The sequence below is a fragment of the Arachis stenosperma genome, chromosome 2, assembly GCF_014773155.1.
Source record: "Arachis stenosperma cultivar V10309 chromosome 2, arast.V10309.gnm1.PFL2, whole genome shotgun sequence".
Classification (NCBI taxonomy): domain Eukaryota; kingdom Viridiplantae; phylum Streptophyta; class Magnoliopsida; order Fabales; family Fabaceae; genus Arachis; species Arachis stenosperma.
Genome location: NC_080378.1, coordinates 83,570,789 through 83,591,984, shown reverse-complemented (window position 1 = coordinate 83,591,984; position 21,196 = coordinate 83,570,789). Strand labels below are relative to the sequence as shown.

The 21,196-nt window shown below is 40.4% G+C and overlaps 1 non-coding gene across 1 annotated transcript; it reads right to left on the bottom strand.

Moving 5' to 3' along the window:
• Positions 1–20,542: 20,542 nt before the first annotated feature.
• LOC130965042 (small nucleolar RNA R71) lies at positions 20,543–20,650 on the bottom strand. Its single transcript, XR_009081100.1, has one exon. It is a non-coding gene; the product is annotated as a small nucleolar RNA R71 (small nucleolar RNA).
• Between the last annotated feature and the right edge of the window lie 546 nt (positions 20,651–21,196).

Genomic DNA, 21,196 nt, shown 5'->3' with positions numbered 1-21,196 from the left:
AGGATTAAAAAAATATTAATATGGGTTATTAATATATTATTTTCAAAATAATCACAAAGAATTGCTACACAACACGCTATGGGTTATTAATTTATCACGTCCTTCAGCTTTATTTTTGTTTTATTTATAAATTTTACGGTTAAAATTAATGAATAATTGTAATTATAAATTAGTTATACATTAATCTATCAAAGTTCAACTAGTCCAACCCAAAAGACATGGCCCAAGCCCAATGACACAACAACTGTGTCCTGTCCAACCCTACAAACACAGTCTCTTTGGCAACTACACACATGCACGCGTCACATTCCAACCGCACTACGTACGATCCGCATGACATGATGATTATAGCGTCAGCACCATAGACTTACCCTTGATCCGATCCTTGCTTCTTAAACCTGAAATCACTTAACAAATATATCAAGGTATCGAGTGAAATCAAAGTAAATTAAATTTAGCAATTTAAACGTCTAAAAAACATGCTTTCACTCTTAAGCACAAATTAGGAGAAATTCACAAAACTATGATATTTCATTGAATAAATATGAGAAAAGTTGATAAAATCCTCTAAATTCGACACAAGATATGTAACACCCTACTACCCATGGACTACTCTGCTTCAGGGATCCAGACGCCTAGCGAGGAGCCTCTCGACCTGCATCAGAAAATAACAACACAGTATGGGGTGAGAACCGGAGGTTCTCAGCATGGTAAAGGTGCCATGCATATAATAGATAAGGTCCTGTGAATGCCAGAGGCAATCATAGAACTCCATCATACAATTATAAAACTTAATTTCTAAGTAGAATCCATAAAAGGGGGTAGGTAATCTACGCATTCCTAAACTTACTAACTTTTAAACCTAACACAAACACCAAACCATTTCACCCTTCCTCCATTCCTCCGTCATCCGTAAATCATGTAGAGACAAGCAACCAAATAAGTTCACGCACAAGTAAGAAACAGATATTGCAAGTAGCAAGTATAGCAGGTAGCAGGATATATATTCAATTAGGCAACCTCAGGTAATGCATAGCAATCAAAACAAACAAATGCACAAGATATATGCCTGTCCTATGGCTGATGAGGCTCATCTGTTGGTTATCTAGCCAACCCGATAAGTCCGAAAATCTTAGACTGTACCCCGTTGCACATCCTCCTGAGACTATGCATAGATTTCACATTCATTCATCATTTAATCACTCAATGGGGGATATCCATACCGGAAAATTTATACGTTCCCGATCACCCTTACGACGTAGGGTCAACAGAGTATCGAGATTCAACCTGGAACACGTGGTGGCAAACCACGGTTTTGTTACCCAGGGAAACTCGTATCTCAGATATCATCATTCATAAGCCATTTCATATTCATAATCATTGTTTCATCATTCATCAAAGCCATGGCATCATAACTTCACTTACATTCACATCTCTTCCTTATAACTCATCATATTTTAGCTCTTTCTTCATTCCCAAGTTACCCCAAATTCCTACCGTCCACCAATTACTAAGCTCACTAGTAAGATCTAGGGATAACAAAGCAAAAATGGAGGTTTAGAAGTTCGAAATCATATTTAGAACATAAAAACACAGGTGCTAGAAAACAGCGTGTGTGCGTGGGTATAGCTCAGAAAGACATCAAGACGTGTGCGTGCGCACACATTACTTGGTGTGAATGCGCCTCACCTGTGCTAGCGCCACCAACAGAAGGTCTATCCTAGTGTGTGCATACGCACAATGGCGTGCGTACGCACACTTTTTGAAAAACGCCAGGTGTGCGTGCGCACAAAGGCATGTATACACACAAGTAAAATTTCTGCTTCTGTTGGGTGTGTGCGCACAACAATGTGTGTCGGCACACACCAAAAAACCTGGTTCTGCTGCAACAATCAAAATTTTAGTTTTTCCCACCAAATTTCCCGCGTCCATAACTTCCTCTACAGATTTCGGTTTTCCGCAAACCTTATATCATTTTCAAGCTTTTAAAACCTTCTTTAATTTGAAATAAACCTCATCTTCATCCAAAATTTGTGGAGCAAGTTATGCACTACCAAAGTTCATCAAAATTCACTTTTTATCAAAATATATCAAACTCCACTTTTTACCAAATTCACAATCTTTACCCACAAAACCTGCACATTTATAACATATCAAGCCCCACTTCATTAATACTAACTACAAACACATTAATACTCACCATTCCATAAAACCCATACATTAATTCCAACATTCACCATTCCAACCACAAGCTACAACTTTAAAAATTCATTAACTTACTTCTTCAATTCATTAATAACAACCCATAAATCATCATTAACCACTCAATAAGCCATAACCACAAAATCTCATTAACATATACCAATAACATCATCAACCCACCATTATTAATTCCAATAATACATATTCATTAACACCAATAACTCATTCTCATGAATTCCAATCATCTCATATCCATTAACTCTAACACAAGCTCAATCATCAATTTACCATCAACATCACAAAACTAATCATTTAATGCATAAGACCATTTCAACTTATCCTATAGTTCTCTAGCCTAAGTTTTCACACAACCTTACATATTAAACACACGAAACCTAAACTATACCTTTGCCGATCACTATATTTAGTCCAAGACAGCCACACAAATAACGACACAACCCCTCAAGCTTAGAGAAACCAGCCACAATCTTAGCTCCAATCACCACCAAGCTTCCAAATGCCCACAATTCAACTCCAATGCATATATATCTACTTAATTCACACCTAATACACATGTACACTTCAATTTCATATTTCACATAGTGAATTCAAGATTTGGTTAGGTTTTAGGTTATCCTTACCGTATCCACACCTATAGCAACTCAAGCCCAATAAGCTTTACAAGCTAAATCGAACCTAAAACACCAAATTAGGCAAGATTTTATCACAAGGGTTTAATTTCCCAATTAGAAAGGGGGTAGAGATTCTGAAATGAAATTAGGGCTTACTGGTAAAATTGATCCGATAGAAATGTAGAGCTCGACGCGTTGGACGCGTGGCCATGAATGGTGCGACGATCGGAGGTCAAACGGGGAAGTTATGGTGGAAGGAAGAATTGATGAGGGTTAGGGAGCTCTCTTCCTCCCCAATTCTATTTGGCGTCGTTGTTGCTAAATAGGGGAGAAGGAGCTTCTGCCCATTTCAACCTATGGATTCGATTGGACCTACGGGCCCGATTTTGGGTCCACTTCAACCGGTTTGGCCTATCCGATCCAATTTTGGGCCAAATTTTTTGAAATTGGTATCAAAATTCTCGTTTGGAAGAGCACTATCCTATTTTGATATTAGTTTTGTATTTTTAATTTTTCTAATTAAAATTCAATTTATTGACTAATTATTTACTGATTTTGGCGGGGTTTACAAGATAAACCCTAAAAATGGGGTTTGTCACCCTTATTTCGAACCACTCTTTCTCCCTCTCTCTCTCTCTCTCTCTCTCTCTCTCTCTCTCTCTCTCATTACTCACCCTCTCACCTCCTACTCTCTCTAACTCTGTTATCTCTCCCTCAACATTCTCTCTGGCAGCCCCTTCGATGGCACCCTCTCGTCGTCCAACTCTTGTCTCTATTCATCATTTCTGCCGAACCGCCGTTGTTGGTCCTGAACTACCGTAGTTGGTTCCGCTTCTACCGCTGTACCTTCTAGGTAGCACCCCCTTCTCTCACTTCTTAAATTTAGTTATGGTTTGGTATTATCAATTTCTGATGACCATTGATATTTGTTGGTGTTGGAAGTTGAGAATAAATTCAAAATTGATTTGTTTGTTGTATTGTTTGAATTTTATGTTTAATAAGTACTGCTAATAAGAGCTAAGATGATAATTTAGGATCAGTTAGAAAACTTATAAAAATAAGTTTGATATAAACAAATTAAAACTCCTAATTAATTAGATACTCAACTAATTAGTTAACAAAGTAAATCATATAAGTCCTAATAAAACTTAAATTTAGAGACATTTACATTTTTTACTTAGCTTAAATAAGGTCTAGTAATTTATACAAACTATTTTTTAAAATTTTGATTTGAATTTATAAAAGTATGTGAAGTAATAGGTTTTAGAGTGATTTAGGCCTTTAGTTTAATATTTTGGTTAGAATAAAAGCTTTAAGCTTAGATAATATTTAATCTCATTAACCTAAGAGTAGAGTTAGATAGGTTAAGTAAATAAAGATTGAAAATGAAAATTTTCTAAATTAAAATCTTTAGTGAATTCTCAATACTTGATGATATGCATGCTTTAGTAGTTCTAAAATTTGAGAATAGATTCTCTAATAGATTAGTCAGGTTTAGATTCAAGGCTTATAATTTTATAAATTTTTGTGTTTTATTATTGTTTGTTAAATTATTTTTTATGTGTTGTGGCTGTTTTGAGTTTTATTTTATGATCGATTCTCCCTAGAGTTTGTTTTGATTGTTGTGTGGTTTATTACTGATGAGCGGATAATTTATACGCTTTTTGGCATTGTTTTTAGGTAGTTTTTAATAGGATTTAGCTACTTTTAGGGATGTTTTTATTAGTTTTTATGCAAAATTCACATTTCTGGACTTTACTATGAGTTTGTGTATTTTTCTGTGATTTTAGGTATTTTCTGGCTGAAATTGAGGGACCTGAGCAAAAATCTGATTTAAGCTTAAAAAGGACTGCTGATGTTGTTGGATTCTGACCTCCCTGCACTCAAAATGGATTTTCTGGAGCTATAGAACTCCAAATGGTGCTCTCTCAACGGAGTTAGAAAGTAGACATCCAGAGCTTTCCAACAATATATAATAGTCCATACTTTATTCGAATCAAGATGATGTAAAGTGGCGTTGAACGCCAGTTCCATGCTGCATTCTAGAGTAAAACGCCAGAAACACGTCACAAACCATAGTTAAACGCCAAAAATACGTTACAACTTGGCGTTTAACTCCAGAAGAAGCCTCTACATGTGTAAAGCTCAAGCTCAGCCCAAGCACACACCAAAGTGGGCCTCAGAAGTGGATTTCTGCATTTAGACTTATTTCTGTAAACCCTAGTAACTAGTCTAGTATAAATAGGACATTTTACTATTGTATTAGACATCTTTGGATTATTTTTGGATTACCTTATGATCCTTTGATCACGTTTATGGGGGCTGGCCATCCGGCCATGCCTGGACCATCACTTATGTATTTTCAACGGTGGAGTTTCTACACACCATAGATTAAGGGTGTGGAGCTCTGCTGTACCTCGAGTTTTAATGCAATTACTACTATTTTCTATTCAATTCAGCTTATTCTTGTTCTAAGATATTCGTTGCACTTCAACCTGATGGATGTGATGATTCGTGACACTCATCATCATTCTCACCTATGAACGCGTGACTGACAACCACTTCCGTTCTACCTTAGAACGAGCGAGTATCTCTTGGATTCCTTAATTAGAATCTTCGTGGTATAACCTAGAACCCTTTGGCGGTCATTCTTGAGAATCCGAAAAGTCTAAACCTTGTCTGTGGTATTCCGAGTAGGATTCAGGGATTGAATGACTGTGACGAGCTTCAAACTTGTGATTGTTGGGCGTAGTGACAGACGCAAAAGAATCAATGGATTCTATTCCGACATGATTGAGAACCGACAAATGATTAGCCGTGCTGTGACAAGAGCATTTGGACCTTTTTACTGAGAGGATGGGAAGTAGCCATTGACAACGGTGATACCCTACATACATCTTGCCATGGAAAGGAGTATGAAGAATTGGATGAAAGCAGTAGGAAAGCAGAGATTCAACAAGAACTAGCATCTCTATGCACTTATTTGAAATTCCCACCATTGAATTACATAAGTATCTCTATTTTATTTTATGCTTTATTTATTATTAATTTCGAAACCTTTATAACCATTTGAATCTGCCTAACTGAGATTTACAAGATGACCATAGCTTGCTTCATACCAACAATCTCCGTGGGATCGACCCTTACTCACGTAAGGTATTAATTGGACGACCCAGTGTACTTGCTGGTTAGTTGTGCGAAGTTGTGACAAAGTGTGATTCACATTTGAGAGCGCTACCAAGTTTTTGGCGCTATTGTTGATGATCACAATTTCGTGCACCAAGTTTTTGGCGCCGTTGACGGGGATTGTTCGAGTTTGGATAATTGACGGTTCATCTTGTTGCTCAGATTAGGTAATTTTCTTTTCAAAAAAGTTTTCAAAAATCTTTCAAAATTTTTTTATTTATTTTCGTTTTTCCAAAAATTAATTTTCGAAAAATCCAAAAAAAAAATTAATAAAATCATAAAAACCAAAAATATTTTTGTGTTTCTTGTTTGAGTCTAGTGTCAATTTTTTAGTTTGGTGTCAATTGCATGTTTTTAAAAATTTATGCATTTTTCGAAAATTCATGCATGTGTTCTTCATGATCTTCAAGTTGTTCTTGACAAGTCTTCTTGTTTGATCTTTAAATTTTCTTGTTTTGTGTTTTTTGTTGTTTTCATATGCATTTTTGCATTCATAGTGTCTAAACATGAAAAATTTCTAAGTTTGGTGTCTTGCATGTTTTTCTTTTCTTGAAAATTTTCAAAAATAAGTCTTAATGTTCATCTTGATCTTCAAAGTGTTCTTGGTGTTCATCTTGACATTTAATGTGTTCTTGCATGCATCATGTGTTTTGATCCAAAATTTTCATGTTTTGGGTCATTTTTGTGTTTTTCTCTCTCATCATTAAAAATTCAAAAATAAAAAAATATATCTTCTCCTTTTTTCTCTCATAAATTTCGAAAATTTGAGTTGACTTAGTCAAAAAATTTTAAAACTTAGCTATTTCTTATAAGTCAAGTCAAATTTTCAATTTTAAAAAATCCTATCTGTTCCGAGGGTTACCTGAAACTGTAGGTCGATCTCGGACGAGATCTTCTGTGCTGGTTGGAGCCGACGTGTCCGGCCGGTGTATAGCGGCCAGAGCTAGTGAGTCCGACTTGTTGGACTTGGTGACGGTGCTGATCCTTCGTCCCCGGAGGGTAGGGGGTACCTGCAAGGGACTCCGATGCTTAAGTTAGCAAGGGTATTAAGCAGGTATTGAGTAGAATCAGAGTATGAGTTATACCTGGGTGCTCCAGTGTATTTATATTGGTGAGATGTGGCCTTCTGTGGATAAGATAAGTTAGTTATCTTATCTTTATCTTTTATCTTTAAGTGAGGTCATCTTTATCTTTAAGGGAACCGCCCTTCTTTCTGTAGGCTTTGGGCCGCCTTAGGATTTGGGACGTGTTCCTCTACTTAGGCCCTTTGTTTGGGCTTTTCTGTGACTTGTCCGAACTCTTTTGAGAAGAGGTCGGGTTGTCCTGACCTGAAGAGGTCGGTCACTTTGTCTGTAGAACATCCCGGGTCGGACAGCTCGACCCAGGGTATGAACAGTGCCCCTGCTTGAGCTCGGTTTTTTTGTTGAGGTCGAATTTTTTGACTTCGGTCCTTTCATGATGAAGCCGAACTCAAGCATTTTGTCGATTTCTTCTTTTTGTAGAATCTTTTGAATGTAGAACGTTTTCCTCTAAAGGCGCGCGTTTTTATATCAACGTTTTGCTTTGGGAACGGGAAAGGGTTTAGTACCTTCATTAATTGGTATTAATTGCCTCGTTTTCTCCTGGCTTTTATTTTTGAATCTCTCAATCAAAAAGCGGTTTCTCTTCTTTCATTTCCTCTCCGTAACTCCTCCCTTTACTTTCTCATTTTCTATTTCTTGCCCAGAGTTTGTAGTTTCCCTTTTTGTTGACGTTTGTTCTGCTACTGCGTTTTTTCGGAAGAGGGCTGATTCCACATTTTCTTCTTCTGTCTTTGCATTCTTCCACTTCGAGGGAGTGGCTTTGTTGCTTCTGTTCTTCTTCGAGGTTTTCTTCTATTCTCCAGGTTAGTCCTCATTTTGTGTTTCCTTGTTTATTTCTGATTTTGCGATGGAGTTTTCCTTTTGATCTTCCTTTTGGAGAAAGTTTGGATCTTTCTGTTTTTACCGTGCTTGACTTGTTGCATGCTATGGTTTTTTTCTTTTTCGGTGCGAATCTTTTTGTTTTGCTTGAATCTTTTTCTTTTGCATGTTGCCGCTGTTTCTGTTTGTGCCTTGGATGATGTTTTTTGCTTTGATTTTGAAAAGCTTGTGCTTTTGCTGTTTTTCCTTTGGTCTTTTTGGTGTTCTGATGAACTGTAGCAGTAGTGTTGGTAAACTGTAGGAGCAATGCTTTTCCTGATGAAACTGTGGAAGGGTGGATTTTCTGCGTTTTTTCTTCCTTTGCTTTCTTTTCTGGACTTTATTCTGATGAGTGCCGTAGATTGTAGAAATGATTTTGAGGACCCTTCTTGTTTACTGCCTCCAAGGGATACTCTGAGACTTCTTCTCTTGAGTCTTGGGGTTTTTCCCTTTTTGGTTAATCTGTCCGTTTGAGATGTTTTGACCCGTGTCCGAGATGTTTTTAAGTAATCCACTCTTCTTTTCTTTTTGTAGGATTTAGTTGGCCTCATGTCTTCCCAAAATAACGTTGTAGAGATGCCTTCCCAGGTTCCTGCGGGTATGGCCGATTGGGTGGACTCCATGGTTCTCCTGTGTGTCTCGCTGGCTGATTCTGAGTTTTGTGCTCAGCTTAGGCAGTTTCATAGTGTCTGTAGCAATTCTGGTGATGAGAAGAACTATGAACTTGTCCCTCTTTCTTCTGAAGAGAGAGTCTGTTTTTCAACTCGGGTTGTTGATGGCCGCCCCTTCTTTTATGTTTATGACTTTTTCTTTGGTCCGCTGGGTATTACTCTTCCTTTTACACAATTTGAAACCGACCTGTTATGGTCTTGTAATATTGTCCCTTCTCAACTTCACCCTAATTCCTGGGGTTTTATAAAGATTTTTCAATTGTTGTGCAATGGTTTTGGTATCCCTGCTTCCCAATCTCTCTTTTTCTATCTGTTTGTTTTGACTAAGCCCGGAGTGGTAAAAAAGAAGGCAGCTTGGGTCTCCTTTCGCTCTACCCAAGGAAAGAAGGTCTTTTCCATGTTTGACGAGTCATTCCGTGATTTTAAAAACTACTTTTTCAAGGTCCGAGCTATTGAAGGAGCTCGGCCCTTTTTTCTGGACGAAAATGATGAGCCTGCCTTTCCCCTGGAATGGCAATAGGATGTGAGGGTCTCCAGGTACTCTTAGGACATGTTGGATGAGGCTGAGCGGGCTTTTGTGACTGTTTTGGAAGAGCACTGGGGTCAGCCTCCCCATCTTGATACAAAGAAATTTCTAACCAATCCTTCTCTTCTTCGAACTGAACTGGGTATCTTTGTGTTTTCTTTGCTATCTGTTTATGTTTATTTGTAGCTGTATTTCCGACTTTGTTCGATTTGTAGCTTGACTTCTGTTTTATTTTGCAGAGGCAATGAAAAATAATGAATCCATGAAGGCTTTTAAGAGGGCGCAGAAGGCGACTGCTACCAGGAATATTGCCGCCAAGGCGGCTGGGGAGGGGTCCTCCCAAGTGCGCGAGAAGCCACCAGTGTCGAGTTCCCCCATAGTGAAGAAAGCGATTCCGACACCTCGGGTCCGCTTGGTGGATCCTCATCCTGCTTCTGCCGTTCCATCTACTGCCCCTCCAAGTAAAAAACAAAAGACGGTTGAGCCCTTCGACCTTAATGCCCCTGACTTCAATGCCATCGAGTTCATAGATCAACAAATTGGGCCCTATGGTACCCTTTCGATGGACGATGTGTCCATCCTCCATCATTTGGAATTTATGGCCTGGAATCACGTGCAGATGGCGTTTATGGCGGCCGCTATACACCGGACTGCTCAAAGTCTCCCTCTTCATGCCACCAAGGCATTTATGGAGGAGGCAAAGCAAGAGTTTGACCGGATGAAGGGGCTGAAGGAGGAGCTCGAATTAAAGGTGACCAAGTTAGAGAAGGATCTAGAGAATGAGAAGGAGAGTTCCCTTTCATTGGCGGCTTCTTTGAGGTTGGCTGAGGACACAGCTCTGATGCATAAAGATAGTTATGTTACAACTTATCGGGAGGTGATGCGTCTGAGGGAGGAGTTGGACAGTGCTCGGGAGGATTATTCTGAGCTCCAAGGTCATCTCGTCGGCAGCGTGACTGCTGCTTACGAGAACTTGAAGGAGCAAGTTCGGGTCATTGCTCCCGAGGCCGATCTCACCCTTTTCAGTTTAGATAATGTTGTCAGAGATGGCAAGATTGTCCCTGATGACGAGGGTGATGACGACGCTGATCCTCCTCCTGTGTCCTCCGCCAAAGTGTCGACTACCTCTGCTCCTCCGGTTGCACCTGATTCGGATTGCCAAGTTCTGAACCGGGAGGATGGAACTGTAGATGCCATACCTATTAAGACTTGTCCTCCTTCTCCTTGTCCTGATGATGCTCCTGTTGTTTGCTGATCTTTTTCTGGATTCTCATGTTAGTTGGCCCGGCTTGTGGGCTCTTTAAAACTTTTTATTTATTTGCTGACGTTTTCTGGTTGTTTTGTCTTGGCAACCTTTTTGAAAAACAAAAGTAGCTCGTTATCCTTTTTTGATGGCCTCCGAGGCTTTAAAACTTTGTAGATCATATCAAGATATTTTCTTCTGTTTTCTGAGAATGTTGGTCCTTGTAATTTGACCTTTTTGGATTGCCTCGTGCTTTGTAGCTTGAATCCTCTGTATTTGTGTGGATCCGACTTGTTTCTACATTTTTTGTAGGTATTTTTTATGTTTCCCCAACTGATTTCTTTGTGTTGATTCCCTTTATTTCTGTAATCCTCTTTCCTGGACCTTCGTTAGGTTTCTTTCAGGGATTACTTTTGTTTGTAGGAGTCCAACTTCATTTAGGTCGGTCTCTTCTGAGTTATATCTTTTTAGTAGCAGGAGTCCGACTTCGTTATGTCGGTCTCCTTTAAGTTATAGCGTAATCCTCTTTCTTGGATCTTTATCAGATCTCTTTCAGGGATTACTTGTGTAACTTTTCAGTAGCAGGAGTCCGACTTCGTTATGTCGATCTCCTTTAAGTGTAATCCTCTTTCTTGGATCTTTATCAAATCTCTTTCAGGGATTACTTGTGTAACTTTTCAGTAGAAGGAGTCCGACTTCGTTATGTCGATCTCCTTTAAGTGTAATCCTCTTTCTTGAATCTTTATCAGATCTCTTTCAGGGATTACTTGTGTAACTTTTCAGTAGCAGGAGTCCGACTTCGTTATGTCGGTCTCCTTTAAGTGTAATCCTCTTTCTTGGATCTTTATCAGATCTCTTTCAGGGATTACTTGTGTAACTTTTCAGTAGCAGGAGTCCGACTTCGTTATGTCGGTCTCCTTTAAGTTATTTTTTGTAGTCCTCTTTCTTGGATCTTTGTCAGATCTCTTTCAGGGACTACTTGTATAACTTTTTAGTTTTGGGCTGACTTTGTTATGTCAGGCCCTTCTAAGTTAAAGTAATCCTCTTTAATAGGGTTGGCCAGACCTCTTTCCAGGGTTTACTTGGGTTGACTTGGTCCGACTTCTGAACGTCGGCCAATCTTTAAGTTATTATATTAGCTATCCGTAAGACCTCGTCAGGTTCTTTTTTTTTTTGGATTGCTTTCGATAACTTCTTACATTATTCTGTGTTCATCTTTGCCGATTTGTAGAAAATGGTTGGCGTCTTTAGATCGTCCTTTGGGTGAATCACGTTTTCACCTTTATCGGACGATTGTCTTTATCGTGGTCGCGCAGTGAATTTGTTTTTCACTTTCTGCCGACCTGTTGCTTTATAATCGGACAATGAATACTTCAGATTAATGCGTCTTGGAATCTTGTAGAATATCTAAATAAACTTTATTCAAAAGAAAAAATTCAAATATATACATGTGAGAATTCCCTTGTTCCTAGGTCTCGACATGGTGCCTCATTAAAAAACCTTTTCAGGAAAAAGAGCGCATCCATTTAGTGAGATCCTTTACTTTTTCTAACTGTAGTACCTTCTTAGGTTGCAGGCGTGCCATGATCGAGGAAGCTCCCGTCCATCAAGCTCGGACAGTCTGTAGTAGCCCTTCCCCAGTACTTCAATGACTCGGTAAGGTCCTTTCCAATTTGCTGCCAGCTTTTCTTCTCCGGGTCGAGTTGTTCCAATGTCATTTCTGATTAGGATGAGATCATTCTCTATGAAACTTCTCGGTACTACCTTTTGATTATATCTGGAGGCCATTCGTCGCTTTAGAGCTTCTTCCCTGATCCGAGCTCTTTCTTGGATTTCGGGTAACAAGTTGAGCTCTTCTCTCTGAAGTTGGGAGTTTGCTTGTTCATTGTAGTGGACTACTCGGGGAGATCCTTCTTCGATTTTTATTGGAATTATTTCCTCCACTCCGTATGCTAGTCGGAATGGTGATTCGTTTGTAGTAGAATGGGGTGTTGTTCGATATGCCCGTAGGACTTGTGGTAGTTCCTCGGCCCAAGCTCCTTTTGCTTCTTGTAACCTCCGCTTTAATCCGGCTAATATGACTTTGTTGGCCGCTTCGGCTTGTCCATTGGCTTGGGGATGTTCGACAGAGGTGAACTGCTGTTTTATGTTCAAGTCGACCACCAGTTTTCTGAAGCCTGCCTCTGTAAATTGGGTACCGTTGTCCGTGGTGATGGAGTATGGTACCCCGAATCTCGTAATAATGTTCTTATATAGGAATTTTCGACTTCTTTGAGCGGTGACGTTGGCCAGGGGTTCTGCCTCGATCCATTTTTTGAAATAGTATACTCCTACTATGAGGAATTTTACTTGTCCCGATCCCTGTGGGAAGGGTCCAAGTAGGTCGAGTCCCCATTTCGCAAATGGCCAGGGTGAGGTCACGCTGATGAGCTTTTCTGGTGGGGCAATGTGAAAGTTGGCATGCTTCTGGCATGGTGGACATGTCCTTACAAATTCTGTAGCCTCCTTTTATAGAGTTGGCCAATAGAATCCCGCCCGGAGTACCTTTTTGGTGAGAGCTTGTGCTCCGAGATGATTTCCACAAATGCCACTGTGTACTTCCTCCAAGACTTCCTTTGTATTGGAAGTTGGTACGCATTTTAGTAAAGGTGTTGATATCCCTCTTTTGTACAGCGTGTTGTTTATGATAGTGTAGTACTGTGCCTCCCTTTTCAGCCTCTTTGCCTACTTTTCATCTGTAGGGAGTTCTTCTGTTTTGAGGTAGTTTATTATGGGGGTCATCCATCCTTGATCCCAACCTATTATGGCTAGGATTCTTTCTTCTTCCGCTATTGACGGGTTCTGTAATACCTCCTGGATGAGGCTTCTGTTGTTGCCCCCTGGTTTGGTGCTAGCTAATTTTGAAAGGGCGTCAGCTCGGGCATTTTGCTCACGAGGTATATGGTGGATCCTATATTCCCCGAGTTGTCCGAGCTGATCTTTGGTTTTATCCAAATATTTTTTCATGATCGGATCTTTGGCTTGGTAGTTTCCTGTTATTTGTGAGGTGATGACTTGTGAGTCGCTGTAGATGTTGAGTTTCTGAGCTCCAACCTCCCTAGCCAGCTTTAGACCAGCTAATAGTGCTTCGTATTCTGCCTGGTTGTTTGAGGCCGTGAATCTGAATTTAAGGAAGAGCTCAAGTTGAGTTCCTTGGTTGCTCTCAATTATCACACCCGCACCGCTTCCTGTTTTATTCGAGGATCCGTCTACGTATATGTTCCATTCTATGGGGATTTCCAGGATGTCTGTAAATTCTGCGATGAAGTCGGCCAGGTGTTGCGATTTGATCGCTGTACGCGCCTTGTATTGGAGGTCGAATTCGGACAACTTGATTGCCCATTGTAGGATTCTAACTGCTAGATCTATTTTCTGCAATATCCCTTTTATGGGTTGGTTGGTTCGAACTTTAATGGTATGCGCTTGGAAATATGGGCGAAGCCGCCGGGATGTGAGGATCAGAGCGTAGGTGGTGCACGAAATTGTGATCACTACAACTTCGCACAACTAACCAGCAAGTGCACTGGGTCGTCCAAGTAATACCTTACGTGAGTAAGGGTCGATCCCACGGAGATTGTTGGTATGAAGCAAGCTATGGTCACCTTGTAAATCTCAGTCAGGCAGACTCAAATGGGTATAGTGATAAACGACTAAAGCATAAAGATAAAGATAGAGATACTTATGTATATCATTGGTGAGAGCTTCAGACAAGCGTATGAAGATGTTTTCCCTTCCGTCTCTCTGCTTTCCTACAGTCTTCATCCAATCCTTCTTACTCCTTTCCATGGCAAGCTTATGCAAGGGTTTCACCGTTGTCAGTGGCTACCTCCCATCCTCTCATTGGAAATGTTCAACGCACCCTGTCACGGCACGGCTATCCATCTGTCGGTTCTCAATCAGGCCGGAATAGAATCCAGTGATTCTTTTGCGTCTGTCACTAACGCCCCGCCCTCAGGAGTTTGAAGCACGTCACAGTCATTCAATCATTGAATCCTACTCAGAATACCACAGACAAGGTTAGACCTTCCGGATTCTCTTGAATGCCGCCATCAGTTCTCGCCTATACCACGAGGATTCCGGTTAAAGAATCCAAGAGATAAACACTAGAGCCTTGGTTGCTTGTAGAACAGAAGTGGTTGTCAGTCACTTTGTTCATAAGTGAGAATGATGATGAGTGTCACGGATCATCACATTCATCAAGTTGAAGAACAAGTGATATCTTGGACAAAGAACAAGCGGATTTGAATAGAAGAACAATAGTAATTGCATTAATACTCAAGGTACAGCAGAGCTCCACACCTTAATCTATGGTGTGTAGAAACTCCACCGTTGAAAATACATAAGAACAAGGTCCAGGTATGGCCGTGAGGCCAGCCCTCAAATGATCTAAGAACTAGATGTCCGAAGATGATAAATACAATAGTAAAAGGTCCTATATATAGAGAACTTAGTAGCCTAGGGTGTACAGAGATGAGTAAATGACATAAAAATCCACTTCCGGGCCCACTTGGTGTGTGCTTGGGCTGAGCAATGAAGCATTTTCGTGTAGAGACTCTTCTTGGAGTTAAACGCCAGCTTTTATGCCAGTTTGGGCGTTTAACTCCCATTTAGGTGCCAGTTCCGGCGTTTAACGCTGGAATTTCTTGAGGTGACTTTGAACGCCGGTTTGGGCCATCAAATCTTGGGCAAAGTATGGACTATCATATATTGCTGGAAAGCCCAGGATGTCTACTTTCCAACGCCGTTGAGAGCGCGCCAATTGGGCTTCTGTAGCTCCAGAAAATCTACTTCGAGTGCAGGGAGGTCAGAATCCAACAGCATCTGCAGTCCTTTTGAGTCTCTGAATCAGATTTCTGCTCAGATCCCTCAATTTCAGCCAGAAAATACCTGAAATCACAGAAAAACACACAAACTCATAGTAAAGTCCAGAAAAGTGAATTTTAACTAAAAACTAATAAAAATATACTAAGAACTCAACTAAAACTACTAAAAACATACTGAAAACAATGCCAAAAAGCGTACAAATTATCCGCTCATCAGTAGGCAAACTTTTCTATTTTCTGGTAGTTCAGCTCGGATCCCTGTAGTGCTTTGCTAATGAAGTAGACGGGTTTTTGCCCATGTTCGTCTTCTCTGACTAGTGCTGAGGCTATTGCCCGGCTCCCTATTGCGAGATATATTATGAGCGGCTCTCCTTCTCGCGGCCGAGATAGGATAGGAGGCCGTCCTAAGAACTCCTTGAAGTCTAGGAAGGCTTGCTCACATTCTGTTGTCCATTCAAACTATTTTCCCTTTCTTAAAGTAGCATAGAAGGGAAGAGATCTTTTCGCAGCTCCTGCTAAGAATCGGGATAGAGCGGCCAACCTTCTGTTGAGTTGTTGTACTTCTTTGATACAGGTTGGGCTTTTCATGTTGAGTATGGCTCGACACTTGTCTGGATTTGCTTCAATCCCCCTTTGTGTGAGCATGAAGCCCAAGAATTTGCCGGCTTCTACTGCGAAGGTGCATTTTACGGGATTGAGCCGCATGTTGTGTTTCCTGATAGTAGAAAACACTTGAGTCAGGTTGGGTAACAATGTATCTTCGCTTTGTGTCTTTATCAACATATCGTCTACATAAACTTCCATGATTTTTCCGATGTGATCTGAGAAAACTTTATTCATTAGTCTTTGATAAGTAGCTCCGGCGTTCTTGAGACCAAAAGGCATCACGATGTAACAGTAGTTTGCTTTCGGTGTTAGGAACGAGGTTTTTTCTTGATCTGGTGGATACATGGGAATTTGGTTGTATCCTGAATATGCGTCCATAAATGAGAGATACTTATATCCTGATGAAGCATCCACTAGAGCGTCGATGCTTAGGAGTGGATAGGGGTCTTTTGGGCACATTCGCCACTTCCCATTTGACTTTTTCACTAAGACGACGTTTGCTAGCCATATTAGATATTTGACTTCCCTTATGAACCCGGCCTCAAGTAGCACTTGTACTTGTTCTTCTACAGCCTGAGCTCGTTCTAGTCCAAGTTTTCTTCGTCTTTGTTGTACCGGCCGGGATCCCGGATAGACTGCCAATTTGTGGCTCATTAGTTCGGGATCAATACCTGGCATGTCGGCAGCTTTCCATGCGAAGAGATCAACATTATCTTGTAGGAACCGTATTAGCGATTCCTTTACGTCTTCTTTCAGGATCGTGCCAATATTAGTTGTTTTATCTGAGGTGTCTCCGATCTGGATTCTTTCTATTTCTCCTTCGGGTTGTGGTCGGAATTCTTCTCGCCTCTGAACTCCACCGAGCTCAATTGTGTGGAACTCTCCTCCTTCACCTCGGAGGTTTAGGCTTTCGTTGTAGCAGCGACGTGCCATTTTTTGATTTGCCTTTATCGTAGCTATCCCTTCCGCAGTTGGGAATTTCATACATAGATGTGGGGTTGAAATTATTGCGCCGAGTTGATTTAACGTTGTTCGACCTATTAAGGCATTGTAGGCTGAGCTTACGTCGACCACGATGTAATCTATCTTGAGTGTTCGGGACTGGTTCCCCTTTCCGAAGGTTGTATGCAGCGATACGTATCCCAGCGGTTGAACTGGGGCATCTCCTAGTCCGAACAGACTGTTTGGGTATGCTCTTAGTTCTTTTTCGTCTAGACCGAGTTTGTCGAAGGCAGTTTTGAACAAGATGTCTGCAGAGCTTCCCTGGTCAATTAATGTACGGTGAAGGTTGGCGTTTGCCAATATGATCGTAATGACCATGGGGTCGTCGTGTCCCGAGATGATTCCGGATGCGTCTTCCTTGGTAAACGTGATTGCTGGGATGTCCGGGACTTCCTTTTTTCCTTCGACAGTGGTATACTTCTTTGAGGTGTCGCTTTCGGGATGATTTGGAGATTCCTCCTCCGACAAATCCGCCATGTATTACGTGAACATGTCTTTCCGGTGTGCGAGGTGATCGTTCAGATCGTCTAACATCCTCATCCCTTCTTCTTTTTCTTGGTTCGTCATCCCGATTGGCCAAAAATTGATCTAGCTTTCCTTCCCTTACTAGTTTTTCTATGACGTTTTTCAAGTCGAAGCATTCGTTGGTGGAATGCCCTCGAAGTCGGTGATACTCACAGTATTCATTCCGATTTCCTCCTCCTCTTTTGCCTTTAAGTGGCCGATCTGGAGGGATTTTCTCTGTATGGCAGACTTCTTTGTAAACATCTACCAAGGATACCCTAAGAGGAGTATAGTTATGATATTTTTTGATTTTCTCTCCGGAGCGATCTTCCTTTTTCTTGGATTCTTTATCTCGGTAGGTAGAGCCGAACCTTGAGGCTTCGACAAGTCGAGAGTTTTCCTCCATGTTGATGTATTTTTGTGCCCGTTCTTGTACTTCCTCTAAGGATGTAGGATATCTCTTTGATATAGATTGGCTAAATGGCCCTTCTCGTAGGCCATTTATAAGGCCCATAATGGCAGCCTCTGTTGGTAGACTTTGTATGTCCATGCATGTTTTGTTGAATCTTTCCATGTAGTTGCAAAGGCTCTCCCGATCTCCTTGTTTGATCCCTAGGAGGCTAGGTGCGTGTTTGGCTTTGTCCTTTTGTATGGAAAATCGGGCCATGAACTTCTTAGCCAGATCGTCGAAACTCGAGATGGATTTTGGAGGCAGGTTGTCAAACCATTTAATGGCTGTCTTGGTTAGAGTTATTGGAAAGGCTTTGCAGCAGACTACATCTGAGGCATCTGTGAGGTACATTCTACTTCTGAAGTTGCTGAGATGATGGTTGGGGTCCGAGGTGCCGTCATATAGAGTCATATCCGGAAGCTTGAAATCTTTTGGAATTTTGGTCTTCATAATTTCTCTGGTGAATGGGTCTTGATCTTTCTGAGAGCTATCTTCTGCAGATGATCGAGTAGCTTTAGTTTTAAGATCGGCTTCAAGTTTTACAAGCTTATCTTCTAGTTCTCTGCGCCGCCTTATCTCCCGGCGCAGATCTTCTTCCTTTTCACGTTGGTGTTGGGCTTCTTTCTCGAGTTGCTCCAATCGATTTTGAAGTGCTTCTATTATTCCTGGATTTGATGAATTTTTGTCTACATTGGTTTCTGGAGTATCTTTGAGTATTGTGTCCGCGTTTTTATGCGGCGTTTTGTTTTCCAAACCTGAATCGTGGTCGTTGTCATGGTCATCCGCCATGTTAATGGGATGACTTCCAGGTTCCCCGACAACGGCGCCAATGTTCCGAGGGTTACCTGAAACTGTAGGTCGATCTCGGACGAGATCTTCTGTGCTGGTCGGAGCCGACGTGTCCGGCCGATGTGTAGCGGCCAAAGCTGGTGAGTCCGACTTGTTGGACTTGGTGACGGTGCTGATCCTTCGTCCCCGGAGGGTAGGGGTACCTGCAAGGGACTCCGATGCTTAAGTTAGCAAGGGTATTAAGCAGGTATTGAGTAGAATCAGAGTATGAGTTATACCTGGGTGCTCCAGTGTATTTATATTGGTGAGATGTGGCCTTCTGTGGATAAGATAAGTTAGTTATCTTATCTTTATCTTTTATCTTTAAGTGAGATCATCTTTATCTTTAAGGGAACCGCCCTTCTTTCTGTAGGCTTTGGGCCGCCTTAGGATTTGGGACGTGTTCCTCTACTTGGGCCCTTTGTTTGGGTTTTTCTGTGACTTGTCCGAGCTCTTTTGAGAAGAGGTCGGGTTGTCCTGACCTGAAGAGGTCGGTCGCTTTGTCTGTAGAACATCCCGGGTCGGACAGCTCGACCCAGGGTATGATCACTATCTTTTCAAAATCTTTTTCAAAAATCAAATCTTTTTCATTTTTCTTTTATGATTTTCGAATATTTAAAATTATTTTTCAAAATCTTTTTCTTATCTTTATTTCAAAGTTTCGAAAACTTTACTAACAATTAATGTGATTGATTCAAAAAATTTGAAGTTTGTTACTTTTTTGTTAAGAAAGGTTCAATCTTTAAATTCTAGAATCATATCTTTTAGTTTCTTGTTAGTCAAGTAATCAATTTTAATTTTAAAAATCAAATCTTTTTCAAAATATATTTTCAATCATATCTTTTTAAAATATTTTTTTCAAATCATATCTTTTTCAAAAATCTGATTTCAAAATATCTTTTCTAACTTCTTATCTTTTCAAAATTGAATTTCAAATCTTTTTCAACTAACTAGTTGACTTTTTGTTTGCTTTACTATTTCTTATCTTTTTCAAAACCACCTAACTACTTTCCTCTCTCTAATTTTCGAAAATTACCTCCTTCTTTTTCAAAGTTCATTTAATTAACTAATTGTTTCAAATTTTAATTTTAATTGTTTCTCTTCTCTTAATTTTCGAAAATCACTAACCCTTTTTCAAAACTTATTTTTGAATTTCTCCCTCTCTCATCTCTTTCTATTTATTTATTCATTTACTAACACTTCTCTTCATCTTAAAATTCGAACCCCCTCTTCCTCTCTGAGTTTGAATTTTCCTCTTTTCCTTCTTCTATTCTTTTCTTCTTCTACTAACATAAAGGAATCTCTCTACTGTGGTAAAGAGGATCCCTATTATTATTTTCTGTTCCCTTCTTTTTCATATGAGCATGAGCAAAGACAAGGACATTCTTGTTGAAGCAGATCCTGAACCTGAAAGGACTCTGAAGAGGAAACTAAGAGAAGCTAAATTACAACAATCCAGAGACAACCTTACAGAAATTTTTGAAAAGGAAGAGGAGATGGCAGCCGAAAATAATAATGCAAGGAGGATGCTTTATGACTATACTACACCCACTTCCAAGTTTGATGGAAGAAGCATCTCAATCCCTGCCATTGGAGCAAACAATTTTGAGCTGAAACCTCAATTAGTTGCTCTAATGCAACAGAACTGCAAGTTCCATAGACTTCTATCAGAAGATCCCTATCAGTTTTTAACTGAATTCTTGCAGATCTGTGAGATTGTTAAGACTAATAGAGTAGATCCTGAAGTCTACAGGCTCATGCTTTTCCCTTTTGCTGTAAGAGACAGGGTTAGAACATGGTTGGACTCTCAACCTAAAGATAGCCTGGACTCTTGGGATAAGCTGGTCACGGCCTTCTTGGCTAAGTTCTTTCCTCCTCAAAAGCTGAGAAAGCTTAGAGTGGATGTTTAGACCTTCAAACAAAAAGATGGTGAATCCCTCTATGAAGCTTGGAAAAGATACAAGCAGATGACCAAAAGTTGTCCTTCTGACATGCTTTCAGAGTGGACCATTTTGGATATATTCTATTATGGTCTATCTGAGTTCTCTAAGATGTCACTGGACCATTCTGCAGGTGGATCCATTTACCTAAAGAAAATGCCTACAGAAGCTTAAGAACTCATTGACATGGTTGCAAATAACCAATTCATGTACACCTCTGAGAGGAATCCTGTGAGTAATGAGACGCCTCAGAAGAGGGGAGTTCTTGAAATTGATGCTCTGAATGCCATATCGGCTCAGAACAAAATGTTGACTCAGCAAGTCAACATGATTTCTCAAAGTCTGAATGGATGGCAAAATGCATCCAATAGTACTAAAGAAGCATCTTCTGAAGAAGAAGCTATGAGTTCCCTAATGAGGAACCATGGGAATCTGAGGCTCACACTGAAACCATAGAGATTCCAATGGATTTACTTCTACCATTCATGAGCTCTGATGAGTATTCTTCCTCTGAAGAGGATGATTATGTCACTGAAGAGCAAGTTGCTAAACACCTTGGAGCAATCATGAAGCTAAATGACAAGTTATTTGGTAATGAGACTT